General features: G+C 36.8%; 1 protein-coding gene across 20 annotated transcripts in view; it reads left to right on the forward strand.

Moving 5' to 3' along the window:
• The window catches only part of ADGRL2 (adhesion G protein-coupled receptor L2), a 393202-nt gene that overhangs the window by 265403 nt on the left and 105857 nt on the right, over nucleotides 1–21942 (forward strand). The gene's annotated exons all lie outside the window — the stretch shown is intronic.

The following is a 21942-nucleotide window of genomic DNA, read 5'->3' on the forward strand; positions in this document are numbered from 1 at the left end:
TTTTGGACTCTTCCTGTTTATTCTTTTTTCTTCTGTTCTCGTTGCGCAACCATTTAGAAGCAGTGTATAGATATGTTAAATGTGATATAAAACAACTAAGTGCAAACAGAATACCTGTTTCTAATTTGGCTGGCTGAAAATAAAATGGAAAACACTTCATTAAGATTAGAACTATGCAAGTTAAATTTCAGGAAATAAAACTCAAAGTGCATACAGAAATAGCATCTACTTAAAAATATTTTCACTTTTTTAAAAAAAAAGGGAAAAATACTTCACTGCTATCAGATGTGTTTAAAATAGCTCTTTAAGAGATGAGGGAGGAACAGTCTTTTTAAAAGAAGTTGTATCATCTATTCTTCATCTGTTTTTCTTCAGAAACTCTACTTTATCCAGTCAGTTTGTCTCCCCAGCTGTTCTTGTGGCCCTTTTAATAGACAGAGAAACACAAATGAATGATCAGGAAAACATGGTTATGAATTTTTAATGACAAATATTTGTATAGAACTTGAGGCTATTTCTGGGTGTAATCATTTTGATTGACTAGATTGCAGGTGAAAAGACTTGTTTAGTAAAACAGCACCTCCATGCCTTCTTGCATTATTCAGTGATCGGTATATAATATATAGGCTTCTTTGGTGCATCTGTGGCATGATCTCACCATCATTTAAAGCAGATACATACCATACCCTGTCAAAATTATTTGCATTTTAAGGCTAAATTTTCAGAGATAGTTCAGGAAAGCTGCTCTGCCTCCCCTTCTCTTCTTCCCCAGATCTATACAAACAAGAAGGATCTAGTACCCAAAAATGGCAAAACCCAGTATTAAAAATTTAAATACTGTATACAGTCTTACATATTCACTGTGTAATTTCCTAATCATTTATTCTAGACTAACACCACTCATTCTTGTGTTGTACTGACAGACAAGCTTTGCTGAAATAGGTTGTATGTATGTATGTGTGAACATACACATATGTCAGGGAGTGTGTCCTGAGAGTCTCCATGAAGGTTACTGAACATGGGGAAGTCTCATTTCACTTAAATAGCTTTCACAGTCAGTTTCCTTCCCCTCCCCTCTTTCTCCTTAAATATTGCCAGGATATATTAGAAAACTGGCATTTCCCATGGCACACTGCAGATCTTGGATGGTTTCATCATTGATGGTATTTCTGATTTGATAGCTGCTGTACTGACTGCTCTCTTGGTGTCTGTTGAGTCTGTGGACCTGGGTATAATCTCACTTTTATAGGAGAGTAAGTGCCAGCAGCTGGAAAGTAAAATGCTTTTCAGGCTCTTTCACAGGTAAGGAAGGTAAATGCATATTAGGAGAATGGAATTACAGATCTTATGACTGGCTGGTTAGGTAATAACTTGTGTTAATTATAAATGCACTTATATTGCAAAAGTGGTTGCACTAGTGGAAACCAAAGGTGTAGGGAAGTAGAGGCATCTATTTATGTTTTTTCTGAAGTTTGAAAATACTAAGGATTTTATTTGTTGTTATAATTGTTTCAAATCCCTATATTTATTACATTTTACAAAGATTCACATATTTGCAGCTTAATGCTATGTATGTGGTGGTTGAAATAATTTGAAAACAAAGGAAAGCAGACAAACAACGTTCTCTGGTTTGGTTATAGCAGCAAACAGCATGCTGCAAGGAGTGTTTTATCTGCTGAGTTTGGAAAGGAAAAAGTCAACTGAGAACTTCTACAGATGAAATTTTACCATTTGCAGAAAGCTAATTTTCATTGTCATCTGTAATATTTCAAGTTCATTTTGTTCTGTCTGTGTTTTTTCTTGCTTTTAGTAGCCAGTAGCAATCTTTTGATGCTTCAGTTGTGAATTTACTTTTTTAAAGTCTATACAAGAGCTGCTTTTTCAGCTAAAAGAAACAGGGAAGGAAATTGGGAGCAGATAACAGAATCATACCAAATTAATTGTAAATTCTTAAAATAAATGAAATATTGTGGCTCTGTATACTGGAAATGAATATTAATATAGAGTTGGCTTCCAGCCACAGAAGCAAAATGAATACCACATTATTACACTTTCTCACAAGATTACATTGCCTTCTGCTTCAGTAATAAGAGATGCCAAGTGTAACGTGCTTTAGTAGCACTTCATGCCTGGAAGTACGAACATGAACAAAGGTTAAAATAAGAGCATCTAACTTTTGCTAGCAATAAGAAAATCTTTAATTCTCTCGCATGAAACCTAGGGCTTTTTTATAGAGATCTTATGTGTATATACAGGTTGTTGCAGTTGGTGGGAGAGATGAAACCTGGCTGAATTCCCTGCTGTTATATTTTAATGTTTCCGTACAGTTAAACAGACAGAGAGGGGGGAAAAAAGCATCCTGGGTGTGGACAAGTGATTCATTTGTTCATATAATGAAACATTTTCCAATCAAGATAAAGACTTCATTACTCTCATAGTGCCTTAACTTTAACTCACCAGGGAGTTAGCAAGCAGGCACAGTTATATGAAGGCTGCAATTTTATTTTCGTGTTGCCTATCCAAATAGGAGTTATATCTTCAGTTAAGAAGGTCTTGGTTTTGCTTTGTTTTTCCTGGCTAGCGCAGTCCAGGTGGGGTTGCTTTTGAAGCAGTCTGTTTCTTCAGGTAAAAGGAACCTGGAACGGACAAGTGCTAGCAGCTATAGGGGAAAACCACACCAAGTTATTATACGCTGCCGGTACATAGATCAACAACAGGTCAATATTGTTGTGTAGTAGCTTGAAAAACATTGTTATTATCATCAACAGCAAGCATTGCAGCCCTAAATAAGGAGAAGATGAGAGGCAGGAAAAGGAATGAAAAACTGGAGTCATGAGCTTAATGTATTTTTCTGTCCCTTTTTCTAGCATATTCTACTATAGGTATGTCTTTAAAACTACAATTTTATTACAAAAGACAGAGTGAAAGAACTACCTTGGAAATTAGTTAGAATTGATGCTGCGCAGGTGGCTGTGTGAAGCCTAGCCTTGTACCGTGGCTGATTGCCTGGGGGAGACGGGAGCTCCCACTGCGGCTGTGCCAAGCCTGTCCCCATCCCACGCCGTCCTGGCTCTCTGGTCTCGCGAAGGGACGATGGGACCTGTAGGTGCCATGCAGTTGAGTCCTGCACCTTTACTTACCTGTTTCATACGAACTGTAGGAAGTGAGTTACTTTTGACACTGCCTCTTTTTTCTTTTTTTTTTTTCCCCCCACTTCCTAATTAGGTGAAATCATCCAACAAGTTAAAAATTATCTGAGAAAGTACAGAAAGTCAGAGTGAGATCACACATGCCTTGTTTCCATAGCAAAGCAGGGTAAAAAGCTTATTATACATATTATTGGTTTCTCTTCAAGCAAGTTAAGACAGATACACTAATATGCATATGAAAAAAATGTCAGAGCTAAGCATTCTGATTAAGATTGGGTTTTGGACTGTACAAGTTTTGATATTTTAAGCTTTATCTTGCTTACAAAATCCACCTTTTTGACTAGCTTTAGATGCCTTTTGTTTTTATTCTCTTCTGCTGCTTGAGAAGCACAAGTGCTTGGAAAGCACTGAAATAATTTTCTTTGCTTACATTTTATTTTAATCAAAGTTTAATACAATTCTAATTCATTTTGTTATGAATTATTATCTATGCATTGTCCAAAGGATGAAGCATCATGCTTTTATTATCTATTTAATTCTGTTTTCCTAAATGGCATTAATGTGTTTTTAAAAGAATCCAGCCTGTCTTTTGCTCTGAATGTACATTTTAATTAACATTACACTGAGAAATATAAATTCCTCTAAATTCCACTTATGCCAGCCAAGAAGCTGAGTGTTAAATTTGAAGCAGTTTTATATGTGTAGCCAACATTAGTGCATTTACTAAAGAAAAGACATCCTAAATACAGACAACCTACAGTGGGCCACTACAAAGGTACTTGCTATTTTAGTGTATTGCTTAAGATCTCCAGCCTCCTGTCACGCCACTCAGAGTGTCTAAGGCAGATGGCACAAGTACTCAGCAAACTAGAAGCATGTCGGTTCTCCTACAGTTTTACTAGGAAGTATTAGTAGGATTTTGCCCAGGATAAAAATTCAGAAAGTCTTGTGCCCTGGACTTGAGAAGAAATCAACTTTTGTTAATTAGCGGATTTAAGTTCTACAAGGGGTGAAACCCATTACAGAGTCACGCAAGAGCAAATAGGAGCACTAATTTAGTCTCTAGCCAGGGAATTTATCACAGCGAGAGCTCTGTGAAGCACACAGTAGGCAACTACTTGGTTTAACAGAGGTTGCAAAGCATCTATGAGCACACCCAGTATAATAAGGCCAGCCAGTTATTGCACGCCCTTTGAAGGGTCATTCTAATACGACTTCAAATACTATCTTCATTTTTATCATGTATACCTAATGTGTTATGATTTTTTAACAAGTGTTTTTTCTTAATTGGCCAATACAGACTATGCAGATGAAAATATCTGTGTGAAGGGAGCAATTGGGTTTCTTCAGAAAGCAACTGCTGCACTGAGTCCTGTTTTCTTTCCTGGAAGAGCGTGCCATTTTCAGTGGGATGTTCTGGTGCATACTTATCTGGGACATCTCTTTTTCTTTTTCTGAGGGAGGTGTGGGCCCAACATGCCTTCCAAAAAGGAAATTGATCTAAATGGTGACACCAAACTTCTTAAAGAAGTATGTCTGTTAAACTTTTCAAGTGCATTTCCAGGTAATAGAGACTGACAGACTGCCTGGAAAAGCCAGAGATTCTTCAACATGCTGGCAGTGAATATCCTTTCATATATTCCCTGAGCAGTGAGGTCTGCAGGATCCTATGCTGTAACATTACATTTTTGAAACTAAAGCAAAACCACCACTATTAAAATGTAGAAGAACCATGTAGAAGAATGCATGAAGAACCATTTTAAATACTGTACTAACACTTACATGAGAACTTACTAGGAAATATTAATGTGAGGATCTTATAATTTAAGCAAAGCAAAAAGTATAAATGTATAATAGTATTACTATTTCTATATGCTGTCGTCTTCTTCAGTTACTTAAAAACGTTCTCCTTTATGAGGTGAGATTTTGCATCTTCTTGAGTTCTGTATTCAGAAACAGAAAAGGACCCTGTAATGTGTAAAACTGTAGAAACACAGTGGGTTATGCTAAGGGCAGATGTTATATTTTCAGAGCCCTCTAAGCTATTACTTCAGTTTACCATCTTCCATTGCCATAACCTCGGTGAGTCTCGGTGGGCGAGGCGAGCTATGCAGCTGACCACAGCAATGAGAGGGGATTGACTTAACCTTCAGCTAACCTGCACCGACACCATTGCCGAAGGGGCTCTTCTTTTATTAAATATAAATCTGGGTATATTTTAGATTAGTTTATTATGGTAAGGTACTTTTCCAAGAACACAATAGCAGAATTTGGACATACGTGTCTTTTAAAAAACAAATAGGCTTCATTAGTATACTGTTACTAAATATGAAAAAACTATATCATTTATTTTTATTAACAGTTGTACTTTAAAAGTGTTTAATTATTTTCATTTCTGTTTTCTGTCAAGTGGAAGAATACTGTTTGTCTTAGTAACAAGGTTTTTTATATAGCTTTAACAACATTGTCTGTCTTTATATTGTACTTTCAGGTCATAGTGTAGAATGGAAGTATAACTGCCTGAAGCATCTGATACCAGTGAATGCCTCAGCACTGGCTTTCTTATTACATTTAGTGTCCTTATGATAAGATTATAGAAATTATTGTAAAGTATAATGATTTTAGATTTAATATTCGTTGCTAAGTTCTACAAGCACATAATGGGTTTTATACTTGCAGGTAGATCCATTGATGTTCATGGTCTACCTCTGTGAGTAAATGGTACAGAAAAGTAATACATTTTGTGCTAATTGTGTGTTGTACAGATGTCTTAATAGCAGCAAGTGTATGTAGGATGAAAGTACTACAGAAAAAGGACTTAAGCAAACAGCTCTACTGTATGTTTCATGTGTGTGCCCATTTCTGTGTAGGTGATAACGTTCCAGATTGTGTTACATGAGGAAGAGGAGATAAAACCATTCACAGGGAGAAGTTCTTGGCTTTTTGTCCATCCATACTCTTGTCATAAATGCACTTAATAGTATAGGAGCTCCCAACATGTTGTTACACAGTTGTATATATTTATACAGTAACCTTCATGGAAGAGACACTTAAAAATTGTCTGGCCTTTTACAGTGGTTAATTAGTGTCATATTTACTCTTCAACATTGGTTGGTTAGAAGAATATTTATAGTTGCTCCCTCTGATTTTTTTTTTTTTTTTTATTATATGACTTTGCACTTGGTTAATATGGCTCTAAAGCAGCACTTCATTGTATTGTACGCTGTCCAAGTATAAAATTAGAAGAAAGGAAGATAAGGAAATAAAATACACACATATATAGTAAAGGTTCCTGAGTAATTTTGTTGTACTTTCAGTTTGACATGGTACTTATTATGTCCCTGTGTTACACTTCAGGTTTTTTATTTCTAATCACTTCAAATTTGGTAGAATTTCGTTCTGTCAAAGCTGGATCAGCTCCAGTTTTACTGATTTCTGTAAATAGTACTGGTTTATACATTGATGGTTTGATTGGATTGACATTTTGACTGAGACACATGAATGCTGGGTATTTTTCCAATCATTGTTCACTATTTTTCAGAAATACTAAGTTTTTTGCATTTTTAACAGATGATAGATTTTGTATGGGTGATTCTGTAAATGAGCCATACCTCAAATCCAAAGACATCGTATGATAAATCGAATATGCAGTTCTTTCTCATAGATAGGAGCTGAAAAAATCCTTTTGCTTGAAGGCATCCCGAATTCCTGCCCTTCCAGAAAGAGTCTTGAACTACTCCACTGGCTTTCAAAACCCAATTGTGCTAAAGCTCTTTGTGTTTCTGTAATGTCTGTCTCCTGGCTTTCTTTTGAAGTGTAAAGAAATAAAGTTGTATGAATGTTAGCTTGGTTCATGGGTCCTCCTTTCAATCGGGGAGATGATTCATCCATGTCCCGGTGACATTAAGGCAACCTGTGTAAACATACGTGAGTGTGTTGGCAGTGGTAGGGAAGATGCCCTGGTTGTTCCTCCTGAACTTGGACCAGTCCAGGTGGTTGGGAATGTTTCATTGTTTTTGTCTTCTTGATTTATGCTAGTATAATAGTCACTGATGTTTTCTCGGTGTATAAAATGTGTGTGTGTGAGACTAGTTGGGAAGGAAAATGAATTTTTTTTCATCTGTTGCCTGAGCAACACATACATGTGAGAAGCCCAGGGGGACCACATAATTTTCAGTTGTTGGATACAGCAGTCAGTGAGTTTTATGAGGGATCTTGATGGTGGAAGGAGAGCTGGCTTTTGTGTTCTCCCTTGTCAGGGATTTTGATGTCTCTCTCAGGAGTTAGGTAGTTTTGTTGTGTTCCAGCAGAAAGTACAATTAATGCAAGGTGCTGTTTGAGCAATTTTCCTGTTAAATTTGAATCCAGTAATTCATTTAGGACCCCTGAGAGGAAGTTGACACTGAAACCAGATTCTCCTATCTGCTGCATTTTTAGTTGAAAAAACAATGAGAAATGTTTGCTTTTTAAAGACTTCAGCACTATTTCATATCACTTCTGTTTTAACCATCTTCCTAGTGAGCTTCAGTCAGATTTGCTTGTTCGCCACTGATCCTGTTGGACTGTGCATGTGTCTTGATCTGCCTTCACAGTGTTTCACATTAATTTCTCCTATTTCTCCCCATTGAGCTACCCCAGTTCTTTTCTCTAACTTAGGCTTGTAGATTGCCTTTAATATTTTGGTTTTGGTTTTTTTTTTTTTAATTATAAAATGTTACTTTAAGAATAAAGTTGGGATTTATTCTTGTTAACATTTCATCGTTAATATTTCATTGTTAACATCTCATTGTTAACATTTACCATTGAAAGTCTGTTGGAAAATTGTGGGTTTGTGGCTTAGAACTGATCATGCTTTTTAGTGGCTTAAGATAAATATGCTTTTAGTAAACAAAAATGAACAGTTTGCTGCTTATGCTTTTGCATCATTTAATTTGCAACAGATGAAGCTGGCATGCGTGAAGAGTGAAGCATGGAAAGTACTAGAGGGCAAACGGGTGGTTTGTGATGTGGATTATTACCCGTAAAGATGGATAGAGTCCACAAAACATCACTTCATGTATTAATGTACCAGCTGGAAAAAAAATTAAATATATCAGCATAGCATATCATGCATAAACTGTTTGGTTTAGGCCTTCAATTCAAATCCTGCTCAGTAATAAAAAACCTTAAATCTTCTATATCTTTATACTAGTGTAAAGATACACATTTATATCTTCACATATATAAAAAACATCTGCGCAAATACATTTTTTTAGAACTCAGAATACAAAAGTCTGGAAGTCATTCATATGTAAACTGTCTGGAAGGATTTATAATATGCAGTGTTTTGTTCTGCAATGTAAACTAAGTGCCGACAGAAAAAAGGTTGAGAAATGCATCTAACCACCAGTGTTTTCTTTACCAGTTGCACTGTAATCTATTAATACAACAATTATTTTGTTATATGTATTATATATAACAGTTAGTTTCCTGTATAAATTACTTTGAATTTCACTCTGTTAAATCAGCAGAGTCCTAACTCAGTCCAGGCAACAACTGCAGTTATAGTATGTAACCGTACCTCTTTGATGCATTACTTTATAGCTCTTGGATTTGTTATGGATCCATTTTAACAGCATTTCTATGTTGCCTTCTTTTTACAAAAGGTCTTTTGAAGTATGAAGAGAGACTTTCTGAATATTTGCTATTAAAAATTTGCCATCATGTTAATGCCATTTATGACAGACTCGATGATTCTAACTTTATTTACCTCAAAGCCTTGTCTGTTTCCATTCTTTTTAATTCTTTTTTTTATTTGTCCGATTAAAAAAAAGAAATAATCTAGTGACAAGAATGGGGAAAAACTTTACTGAAGAAAATCTTTGGTCAAGGTATGAGTGATTGTGACCTGACCAAAATTTATTCTCTTGATCCTATTTCCATTTGGAGTAAGAGATCAGATCGTAACAGGAGGGAAAGAAAGACACACACAAAAAAAAATGCATTTAAAAGCATTCAAAGATGTTAAGCAACAATAAAACTGTGTAACCATTTAAATGACAGCAGCTGACTATTTGAATTAACTTTGTGTTTGGCTTAATTTGGGGTCCTAATTATTCCTAACTTACGTGAGTAGATTTCAATTATACAATACTGCAGGGATTTGTAGCTAAGGCAACTAAAGGAATCATTTTACATAAAGTACTTTTGTTCAACTGATTAGGCAGGTTAAAATAGAATGATAGAAAATGGGAACTCTTGTCTGATAAAGCCCAATGTATTCTTTCCAATGACACTATGAAGAAATAACATGAGGAAAGCTCATTACTGAAGATTTTGAGAGTTTTTATGCAACATGTTTATATCTTGATAATGCGGCATTAGTTAACTGCTCACAAGCGATTCTCATGAGTATTAACAATAGATCTATCAATAAAAAAGGCAATTCACATTTTTACGGTACCTTAGTTTGGTCTTCATGAGGTGGCTTTTCCTAGAAGCTTGTTAACTAAAAATCTATTTCTTAAAAAGATTTCTTTTTAAATACATATTTATTTATGCTAGTTAACCATTTAAATAGGCAAAACACACTATGTTTACTGCATGTTATTTCATGTTTTAGACATGAAGGCAATTTTAGACATACAGCTCTCATCTCTAATATCCCATTTATCTAAAATTGCTATTCCATGAAAATAATTCTCAATTATGCTACATCCATAAGATAACCTGGGGGAATTAGAGGTGAAAGAGGTATTGGAATAAAAGACTCTGGAATCAATTTCCGTTTGTATTACCCACACAAATGTATACCCTTCATTGGGAATTAATTTTTGAACAAATTACATGCATAGTTTGATCGTAGAAACGGGGGGTTTTATATATATGTATATTTTTTTTAACAGTGTGTACATACATGCTCAGCTAAAATTTCAGTTTTATTCTTTGAGCATTTATGAAGTCATGCCTTCTAAATTAGATTTGCAGCATAGGTAGGTGTGTCCTTTCGATGATGGTAGACTAACATACCTAGATTTAGAATGCTTATTTTTGTTTTTCTCTGTGTTTTTCACACTCATCTTTTTTGGTTTCCTCAACCAGAGTACTGAAGGTTACAAGAATGCTTATTCTGCTGACTCAGGAGAATAGGCAACACAAGCATGTCTGCAACCTAAACTGATAAGTCTGTTTTTAGAGCTGTTACATTTGCCTGTGTCATTTGAATATACACTTAGATTTTATAGTCAGAGACTTTTAAGAGAAGCACTGCAGTTGTTTTCTGTGTATGTTGTGTTTAGGAGATCAGAACTTGAACTACCTCTAATGAGGTCAATGTAAGGCTTTGATGCTGTTTAAAGGGAGAGGGAAAATAACTACCTATGAAGCATATGGTTAGAATGTGTAATGGTAATTTCTAAATTAGATCCCAAATAAATATGAAAATAAATTAATAAATTTACACACTAATAGATCCACATGCATTTCTTCCATCCCCCTTGACAAATTCCATCTTTTTGTGGAAAATACGTATTTTTGATCATGTCTGCTGTTAACATATTAACACTACGCACTTTCAATTAGCACTGCTGACAAGTTATTTAGGAAAGTCTCTGGAGCATGTGGAGATGTGCACAGCTTCTCCGAGTCAGGTGTTTGCTTTCCAAAGTGAAAGTATTAAGATTTAATTATCAGAAGATGTTTGCAGTAGGCAGTGTGCCTGTGCCTTTGGAAGACTGTCAAGGGCAAGGCTGCAGGTGCCCTCCATGCACCTGGGCAGGAGTACATCTGCGCCTGCCCCGGGAGCCCACGTCATGGAGGTTGGGCACGGCTGCGCTTCTGAGTACACACACATCAGTGGGGTGAGCCAGATAACGCTGGGCTACAACATTTTCATCTGTTGGTGGTGGGGAGCGTTGAGTCCTACTCTGCCACCCCATCAACTCCCTTTGTGCTGGCTCTGGCACCCGTGTGGTGGCCCTGTGGTGAACTGATACGGGGAGCAGGACTGGCAGGAGATGGTCTTTCTTTTAGGAAGATGTTTCCCAAAGTTACCTCCCTGAACCATGTCACCCAGGCATTGGAGGTGGGAGAGGTGTAGGTCATGGTAGAGCTGTCAGAGTAAGTAGATGAAAAAATTAGTGAGATCTGTGCATTCACTGGAGCTTGGGAAACCACTGTGCCAGATGAACAGGCATTTTATTTTCAGGAGGTAAAACAGGTCTGAAATGTGTCATTCTTTGTTATAATTTAGTACCGGCTTGACTCTTAACATGATTAACGCTACTTTGTGGGACTGAAGTCAGAGTACCTAGAGCCTGAATCTCCTTGATTTAGATAGGAAGATGGTGAAGGGTATCCCACATTTTCTGCAAGTTTTTAAAAGTGCAAATATGGACTCTCTTTGTGGTGTTACAAGGGTGTGGTTAGGTAGATGTCAGAATTGCATCTGATTTTTGTCCTGAGGAGGGAAACAAGATTTTTTCCAAAGGACTAATTTCCCAGATAAGGTAGTCCTTTCAAAAGTGCTTTAGGGATTTTAAGATTGCATGCAGTTTTACAGAAGCTGTAAATTGCCTCATAGTATCTTGGTCTTTCTAGTTCAGGTTTTTTTCTTTCACTAGTAGTCATTATTGGAAGCTTTGGAGAAAAGTGCCAAAATGCACAAAGTAGCCTGTTTATAGCGCACATTTCTTAATTATCCACTGTTACTGAGTCCCAGTAGATATATCCGAATTCATTGCTTAACTAAATACTTTTCTAATATCCTAAGTTTTATCTTTAGGTTTTGGAGTGCATTACTATGGTCCTGTATCTCCTTGTCTTTTGTAGACTTTACTTTTTAACGACATTATCATGGAGCAGATTTCTTCATCTCTCCTCACCCCATTTTCAGATCATTTAAGGAATATACTGAGTAACACTGTTGCCTTGTGAACTCTGTCATTCTGTTTCTTTCCCTCCATCCTCTCCATCATCTTTTTCTGATGATCTGTGCCACCTTGCAAACCTCAGCTGCGCAGAGGAAATCATTCAGCTTCTCTGCATTGTCTTCCTTAGCCTTAGTTGGTCAGCTAATTCAGCAAACTCTTCACTTCTCACACAAAAGTAGACTTCCTACTTTTGTTGTACGTAAAGAATTTCTGGTTATGAAGTCATTGGAAAATGTTTTGGAAAAACACCTGTGAGTTTAAGATGTGCACAGGACACAGGCACAGAAAAATATACCACAGAGTCAGGAGACAAAACCAGTCATATTTTGCTGGTTTGGTTAACTTTATGTAGCGATACAGGTCACAGTGACAGACACTTTTCTTTAATTTTGCAGCACAGTTATAAATTTAGCTATATCTAATTGCCGCAAACTTCTCCTGCTCAGCAGATTTTTTCTTCTTGCTGAGCAAGTAGTGTGTTTATATGAATGATACTTGGGTATATAAACTCGGTTTATGGATGTTTAAGGGCTTATAATTTTCTCTTTAAAGTCAAACTTAATTTTAAATTTTTTTTTAATGAAAAGATTTTATGGCCAACACATGCCCCATGAGAAAAGGAAGAAGTTACAGATGGTCCAGAGGAGAGGGTCTGCTTCATACATAAAAACTTCATGTCAGCATTTCAACAGAGCATTTTCTTAGGGTATCTCTGTTATCACTGACACTTTCACATTGACAAGCATATGGGATATAGTGCTGAATGTGTAAATTGAAATGATCACATCTAGCATTTCCCTCTACCAGGTGCCAGCTTGCTGCTGCAGCTCTGCACTTAATGTTGAAGGAGGAGTGCTAGGAATAGTTCCATTTGCTAATTATCTCTTATCTCCAGCACATAGTCCTTGGGCAAACAGCTTACCCAGGTGTTTTTGAGAACACCTATCTGGACAGCGCAGGATTGCAGGTGGTCCTGTGGTGACAGTACAGTGTGCGGAACATGTAAGAAGTCTCCATCCATCTGTGTATGGATATGGGGATTTTTTTAAGTCTTCAGTGAAGAACAGGAGACAAATTTGAGAAAATTTTTCTGTCTTTGTAAAATTTGTCAGTGTGAAAAGCAGAAGACTGCTATTCCTCAGCCCAAGAAAAATGTATGCATGTGTTTGTTATGTTGGAGGTTTTTGATAACAAACCTGATTGTCTTGTCTTGCAATTTCAGCAGAAAGGAGAGTACATACATGCCAGTAAGAGTTCTGCAAGGACCTGCAAGTTAAAATAAATAGAATGTGGTGGTTTAAGGAAGTGGTAGAGTCTAAATTGCCTTTCAGTACTCCTTTTCCAGGATCCAGTTTAACAGGATTATATAATTTTACTAATACCACTTTGATCTGTCATTTATACAAAAAGGCAGGCTTTCCGAAGCATTTGCCTTACATGTTCTTTCTGGGCTAGACTTAATCACTTGCAGAACTGATAATATTTTCTCATCCTTTAAGAATTCATATTACAGTCTTATGCTTAATATGACTGTGGTTTGAGTATGGAATAGTAAAAGGAGTTTTTTAATTCATAATCCAGTAATTCAGACAGCTAAATTATGCCTCCCTTCGCCTGATATTTATTATAATGAATCCAAAGAAACTTCAGAAGTGTTGATGCCATCCAATTGCCCTTTTAGGTTTCTTTAATGCTGTTTATAGAATAGATATGTTCCTTACTATCAGTAAGTACAACATCTGTTTCTTTACACTTCCTCCTTTCATTTTTCCACACTTCTCATAAGTTACAGTTTTCATTCTCAGTCATTCTTTACAGTCCAAAATTCATGATGTTCACTTGAGATTCTCAGTTATATATGTATGCCCAAGACAATTTTCTTAGTAGTTGCACCTTCACGCTCATTTTATTCTTGCATCTAGTTTGCAAGTTAATATTTATGAGCACTCAGGAGTTGTTATATAGCAACTTGTTAATTAAAAAAAACCCAACAACAAACAAAAGCAAGAAAAAAAACCCCAAAACCACAAAAAACAACCCAAAGCAAAAAAAACCAAACGAAACCCTGATGGATGATATTACCTTTCCTTTGAATTCAAAAACTCAGACCAGAGTTTGGAATCCTGATGAAGAACATTTAGTTACTAGTGATGCACTCTTTAAAACAAGTTATGAAGAGTTAGTAAATGTTTTAATATATAATTGATAATTAGTTGATAATTGCAGAATCTAGCAAATCAACAGGATTTTTTTAACTCTCTTGAAAATGACTCCTACCATCTCTCGATGTACTCTCGATGTAAGTTTAAAAATAGTGGTCTTAAGTGTATTCAAAAAACATCCCAAAGCCTATTTTAAAGGATCTCACGTTGTTTCCAAGGTTAATTCTCGTACGGTTCTGTGAAAAGAAATCCACACATATCTCTGTCTTCCATTTCTTCTGTAACCTATTTGGTTTGCAATGTTAGTGCAAGAAAACAAGGAGGTTGTGTTTCAACAGCTAGAAGAAATTGCCATTTCATTATCACTTTGAGTAGAAGTAAAACTGATCAAGGTAGTAACACTAGTTAATACACGAGGCAAGGCTGACAATTATGGGTGTATTTCTGAATGTGTTAGGTGCCTTACTTCCATTTCAATCAGGAAGAATTAGGTGCTTTAAAAATCTTAAAAATTATAGCAATTGATAGGAATTCTCACTTAACTGAGAAATACTACCTCATAAATGGATTAGTTCCTCTCTGCCTTTGTTTAGATTAGGAAGACTAATCAAATTTAGGTCACATTTCTGTCATGCACAAATTACACTGAATTAATCATCGTTTCCTTTCACTCTTGCTTTGGCTGTGTTCATCGCCTGCTACTCTTCTGCTGGTCCTGGTGCCAACCTTGGAGGGGTGTTTGGGGGCTCAGCAGAGGCAGCTTGCTGTAGGATCAGGTTAGCTGTACTGGGGACCTGACCCTGTGAAGCAAACTGGGCAGGTTAGCTGAACGACACGGAAACTTGGAGCGCAGAAACCTTCTTGTGTCTTCTCACCTTGAACCACCACCCACCCATTAGCTGGTATATTCTTCTTGCCTACTTCTCCGTTTTCTGCATAAGTTTCTGGAGAAGAAAACATAATTTTAATAGTAGAAGAGAACAACTGTGTGCATCCACTGAGTTTTATTTCCCCCCTGCTAAAGCCTGGTCTTGTATTAGCAAACTGTTTCTAATTTCTGGTAAATTTCCTAATTAGGAAAAAAAAAAGGTAAAGCAGGGCAGAAAATTTAAAACAAAAGGTATCTTGAAAGCTTGGGAGTGTGTGCAGTAGAGTGTAGCACAGCTCTCCACTGCACAGTGTTCTCAGAACATTTTATGAACGGTTAACTTCTAGTGCTGTTGTGTTAACATTTCTTCATTTTATAAATGAATAAATCATGGAATGAAGGGTCAAGTTACTTGCCCTAAAATACAGAGGGAGTAAACACTGGAATGCTGATGAACATTCAGAGGTCCTTACCTCCCAAACTAAGGATGCTAAAGGAAATATTTTTTTAAAAATAAATTAATTCACTTACAGTCATTTCCTCTGGCATCTCTTGCATAAGACATACATTCATAGCTGAACAGTTTTGACTAAAACCTCAGCAGGTACCAAAAGGATAGTTATAAATATATATATCTTTTTGGATCTTACAGGTGGGAAACTATCCTGAATTTGTAGTCCTAAAAGGAATGAGTCTGGAATAACCTGAGCATGTAGTTACTCTGTGCAAATCAGACTGCCTTAAGTGTGTGGCTTTTGATGTAATGGATTAGATCTTTCTCTTCTCTTTACATATCTAAACTATTGGCAATGCATGGTTCTGTTAGTGCCAATCTAAAGTAAAATAAATATTCATGATAATTGGATCCAGCTCCCTAAAATTAATTTAAACTTTCTCCATGTGCTTAATCTCTATTGTCTTCTGTCTCTGAGTTTGTAGGCAGCAATTCAGCAAGCTCAGAGAACAATTAACTTCTCAAAGAATTTTTTCAATCAATTAACTCTAATTTAAATCTTAATCTGATTCTGGAGGTAGAACTGTCTGGCTCATTTGTGAAGACTAGAGCTTACTTGAAATGCAACAGCAGCACTGGCCAGTTTGCTTCGTGGGCTCTGGAGACATAAAATGGGTATCCCAGTTTCTTGATGAATTCAGTGCTGGCAGTGGTCTGTCGTGGTGCTGAGTGGGGTGTGCTGCTCCTCCTCTGCCCTAGCCCCAACTGCTGGTTCCCCCTCTCCCCAGTGGGCATGGCCGCCTCGTGCTGTCAGGAACCGGAGCTCGACCCTGATGGTGCTGGCCTGGATCATTTCCCAGCCCTGGGGATGGCACAAGGGGCTGGGCATTGATGGGGACATGAAGGAGAACACAAGGCTACCCCTTGTGGTGGCAGTGCAGTTTTATGATGGATCAACTTTGAAACTATTTCCTCAATCTGCCATCAATGTCCTAGTTTCTAGAAAGCTTCATTTTTCTGTCCCAAGAGCCAAGTATTTTTAAAATTGTTGATGTGCTTAGAGGTGGAGGCAACTGCTTCATTGTACGTGCATGCTATAGGTTTTTAGGTGTTATGAAAAGTATGTTTATGGATGCCATTAGACATTGTATCTGCATTTTAGGTGCCTAAAACATAGTTATGCGAGACTATGACAGTGGTGTTTTCTAGCTCTTGTTTCTGCTGAAGTGTGTTAACCTGAGGGAAATGGGTAAATAACGAAGACCAAATAGCATCTCGTACCTAGGAATTTATTTCAAGCCTCTGAAGAACTCATTTACCTTGTTCAAGGGGTCACTTCTTTAGGCGACTCCTAGACCAGAAAAAACAGGATTTTCAGAGAATGCCTCCAGGCCAGGTAAGGCCCCAGACCTTTTAACTCTGATTTTCATTATAATGGCTTCCTAGTCCAGGCATGAATAGACATCTGGGAAACTGATCTGTTCATCCTGCAATAGCCTGAGCAGAAAGTCAGATCAGCCATTTCTTGTCTTCCCAATATTTGTTGTAGCTGTTTCATAAGTTTTACTGTGAGATTTATGAGCTCAGCTGGGATTCATATTATAGAAACAAACTGAATTCAGAAGAAACTGGACATTTTCACAAAAACATGATTTTTTCACCCCTTTCCAAAACTCAATAGAAAATAGTGCCTCTAAATGAAACAAATGGGAAATGTTCATAGTGAAATATTTTATCTTGGAAAAAAATTAAGTTATTTTAAGAGTAATGTTTATGGCATCAGATGTTAAACAGTAATTCTTAAAATGATGAAAAAGTTCAGATACAATTTCAGTGTATCATATTAAGCAAACTCAAATTTTATATCCTGTAATTAAAATTTTCTATTAGACTTTAGTATTTGTCTTTACTGTGTATGTCTTATAACTACAATATAATGATGATTTGAAGGGTAGTTTTGTTTTCCCCTTTTTTTTGCTACAATGCATGCTTCTTTTGGATCAGTTTTATACCATTAAGACTATGTTCACATACTATTTTGAAGAATATATGTATGTGTAGGGAGATAGACATTGAGCTATAGAAATAAACTCTTCCATTGTTTTCATCATACTGGTATTTCCTATGGTCTACATGTAATCTTCTTTGTTATGTCAACAACCAAAACGTTCTTAAACACACTGTTGTGCAGTTCAGATCTGTTTCTAAGTATAGTTGCCACTATTCTCAAGTTTCTTCTTACGATTTGATTATTCATATGGCAAGCTGTTGGTGCCAAGGCTTGGCAGTTTTTATGTACAGGTTGCTCTGTACCATGCAGAAGAGGCTAGGTTCATGCAAAAGGCAATAGATTCCTTTGGGACATGTAGGAAATATTTAGAACAATTCAAAAAGAAAATCTTGCTGTTATTTTAAGAAACATGGACTGTATTCTTTCACCTCTTAACATGGCGTATTTTCTGTTACTGCAGCTTAATGGATCTGAATCTGAACAAAGAAATTGGATGTTACAACAGTACCAGCAATACAGATTTGTTATGTTTGGTGGTTTTGCTTAAGATTCAGCTGGAGGAAACTGCATTTTGTAGTGACAAGACTCCCAAACTGATACAAAAGTGTAATGGACAGTAATCTGGAAAAGGCATTCTAGACACTGGCCATATTATACATAAGTTGCATGTGACATCCGTAAAACACTAAAAAGAGGCATTAGGTAATAAGTAAGCTATGTATGTCCTGAATACTTCTAAATATATAAGATTTCTAATCTGGAATTGCACATTATAGTAAATTTTGAATCTCATTTGAACAAAACCTGATTCCCTGGTGCAAGGAGAGTGGTGTCCTACTTAATTGCATTTTTAAAAAATAATTTTTTACTCCAGAAAGCAGGAGGGAAAAATACAAATTTCCACAGCCATATTTGATATAACTAGTGCTGGAAATCGTGAAAGGCAGAGATGCCTGATAGGAGACTAAGATATTCCGCTTTGATGGAAGGGAGAGGAAGGTAGCCCTGAGCAAGTGCTGTGAGCAGCCCTGGGGGGACTCCATCTTTAACAAAGGAACAGAGGAAATGTAGCTGCGAGTAACTCTCTGAAGCAAGTTAGCTATGGGTAGAGGAGGAGCTCGAAAACCTGCCAAGTGAACAGTGCAAGAGCTAGGAGGGGTTTCCTTGGGAGGCAAGCTCTACAATTTTGTTTTCATATTCTACATTTCTTTCTTAACTCTTCCCAATTTTGTAATCAAGAATGGGACCTTTTTGCAGTTCTCAATTTTAAAAAAAATTTATCTACCTAACGTGTGCAGGGAGCACCCAGGACATCGAATGGGCAGCAGTGGGATGCATTTCCTGCTAGCTTGCTAGCGTCAGCCTGTGAGTGGTGGTGTGAGCGACAGGCAGGAGGAAGATGCTCCCCTGGCTGGTGCCCCGCATGCAGCAAGGTGTCTGTTTGGCGAAAGGTAGATAACAGCAAGGCAAGATGTTCCTGCAGGGTGGGAGAAAGAAAATACTTCTTATACAGGAAAAGCTGCAAGCTCTCAGTCCAAGTAACTGTGCGTGATTACTCATTTGTAATGAGTAATACGCAGTTTCTCACATGGAACACTGAAATAGTGAAAAACAGATACTGTATAGATATTCTAGCTATTTTTTGTGAGGTTGAGAATATTTGTGTGGTGTCTGAGGGAAAAAATCCTGTAGTCACCTATTCCAGGTTTCTCTGGTGATGTGCTTGAGTGGGGTTGGTGCATAAAAAACCCAAACAAAAACATTTAACCATATGAACACAGTGTACTTTAAAACAAAGTGTAAAAACAGCAGAATTAGTGTTGCAATTAAAATATTTTCCCTTGATGTTTATTTTCTACATGGTAGCTAGTGAAATTTGTTGATGCTATACTGGGTTAGAAATGGTAACATGTATCTTGCATCTCTCTGAATTGGCTTGTTAGCTCTAATAATCTCATGAGAGATCTGAACCCTCTCAATTCCTTATCGTCTGCAGGAGTTTCATTTTCTTTCTAATTTCCCCTTCAGCTGTTGTTCTCTATTTCTGGTTTGTCTACAATTTAAAAAAAAAAAAAAAGTTTTTAGAACTCACTTCTTGTTAATCCCTTTCTTTCGCAGTGTTTCCCTTTGGGGCAATTCTTAATCTCCCAGAAGCATCAAGGCATTCAAGTTAATGTTGGTTTAGTGGGCAGCCCGGATAAGAGAGCATTCTTTAGCACATGGTCTTGTATTTTTTTTTAACTTCTTCATCCAGTAGGATTGTGGATTTCTAGAAAGGTTTGAAGTTGAGGCTGCAGATGTGTTCAGCTGGTAGCTTCTGTCTCCCACCATCCTTCCCTATTTCCTTGCCAGTTCAAACAGCACTTTCCAGATTTTTTAAATGAAATTCAGTTCCCCTTACTCAGCCTAAAGTGAGTAGTAGAGGGATGTATTAATTTAACCTAGAAACTTGATCTGTGAGTTATCTCAGGTATATCAGCCTAGGTGCTTGTTGGGACTTGGATATGAGTCACAGGAATGAAAATTTCTTGCCAGAGTTTTTAACTGCAGTCTCTAGGCATAGCTAGCATTTTCGAAATATGCAAGAATTAAGTTGTCTCATTACTCTTCACTTTGCAGAGGTGAGAAGTGTGTCAGCACCTTCCCACAATGAGTAGAAGTATTTAAGATTAGGTATATTTTTTTCTCATTACTTAAACTTAATCTCTTCCCCAGGTACTTACTATTTTTTGTCGTCTTTGCCTGTTTAAGACTCCCACTGAAATAATAGGAAGCCATGCTGTGCATCTGGGGACAGTGCTTGGCCCTTTGGAAGTGTTTTGCTGTAGGGTCTCTACTGCTGCAGTACAAGTCTCATAATTTGAAATACCTATTCTGCATTTTAAACCATAAGAGAAGTGAAAAAAGAAAAAAAAATGAAGACATGACTATGAAGCTTTTTTCATCTGTATGGAAAATGCGGTTCTCTCATTAACATTATTAACGCAGTTAGTAAGGAAAGAGCCTGTCTGAAACAAAGATATGTATCTGTAAAACTCAAAATAATTGGCATCAAGGTAGTAAAAGAAAGTAGTCACTGAGATGTAGTTTATTATTAAAATTAAGGCATCGAAGTTTCTTAAAAATTGTGATTTTTATTTTGACATAATTACATGAAGACAGCATTTCCTGAAACAAAACACACCATTTATACAGGCCGTTGAAAACTCAGCTCTCAAATTAATCTGACTTCAGCGGTATAAATTACGCATATAAGCAGAGCCTTTAACATAAAATGACTGTGGCACCGGCATCATCTTTCATCTCCTTTCTCTCCCCTGTCTCACTCTTGCTTCTTCGTTTTGAAAAGGTCATATCTGTTAGTGTAAATGGTCTTGTACACCAGTACTAATAATAACAGAAGGGAAAGACAAAGGAATCTCCATTATGGAGAATTATCAATACATGTTGCTTTGTCTAGATTTCAATTATTATTAATTAAATTAACAAATCCTTCAGCTGCTAAGAGTAATAGAAAACTGAGATTAGACTCATTTGCGATTAAAATAAGGCAGTGTGACCACTTAGAAAAGCATCCTACCCTTCTCCTCCACCCCTGGGACTTGTTTCCAACTTTGCCCCTCCCTACAGAAATGTGGTCTGAACCCTGATCAGTAACGCAACATGGGTGATCCAGTTGCACTGTAAAAAAAAAAAAAAAGCCACACCACAAAACACCTAGCCAAAACAAGGGAGGAGCAGCAAAGATGAAAGGCAAACTTTTTTTTACACACACACACACACACACACACACACACACCCCCGTTTTTTTTGTGGTGATGCTCGTTTTTGTCGTTTGAAAAGACAGTCTTTTTAAACTCAGGTTGTAGTTGGAGAATTGGATTTTCCCAGTGCAACAGGGTATGAGAAGACAAATTGAAGGATAGAACCCGTGATATTTTTTACTCCCACTTTTGGGAGGAAATGAGAGGTTTTTATGACCCTTTTTATTTAAGGAGAAAAATAGAACCCAGGTTGTATTTGATGTTGTAAGTATTCCCTTGCTTATAGTTTTGAGGTATTATCAGTTTTTATAGGTGGATTTAATTTCCATGGAGTAAAATCGGTGCTAATTTCAACATGTGGCAGGCTACTGTAACGTTATTTCTTCTGCTGTTTTACAATTTCTTTTTCTGTTCTACTGCTTGATTACTTTTATTGTAAACCCACAAAAGAGCTGGCATAATGCACAGATTAAAATTACACTTTTACAAGAATGATGAAGTGTTAAACTAGTTTTACTCAGACATTTTGGGCAGCTAGATTTTAATTATTCGACTAAAGTTGTTAATTCAGCTCAATAAAAGCTGTATCCACATGATAGATGTAGATGTCAAAATGCCACAAAGG

The sequence above is a fragment of the Strix uralensis genome, chromosome 8 (genome assembly GCF_047716275.1).
Source record: "Strix uralensis isolate ZFMK-TIS-50842 chromosome 8, bStrUra1, whole genome shotgun sequence".
Lineage (NCBI taxonomy): Eukaryota > Metazoa > Chordata > Aves > Strigiformes > Strigidae > Strix > Strix uralensis.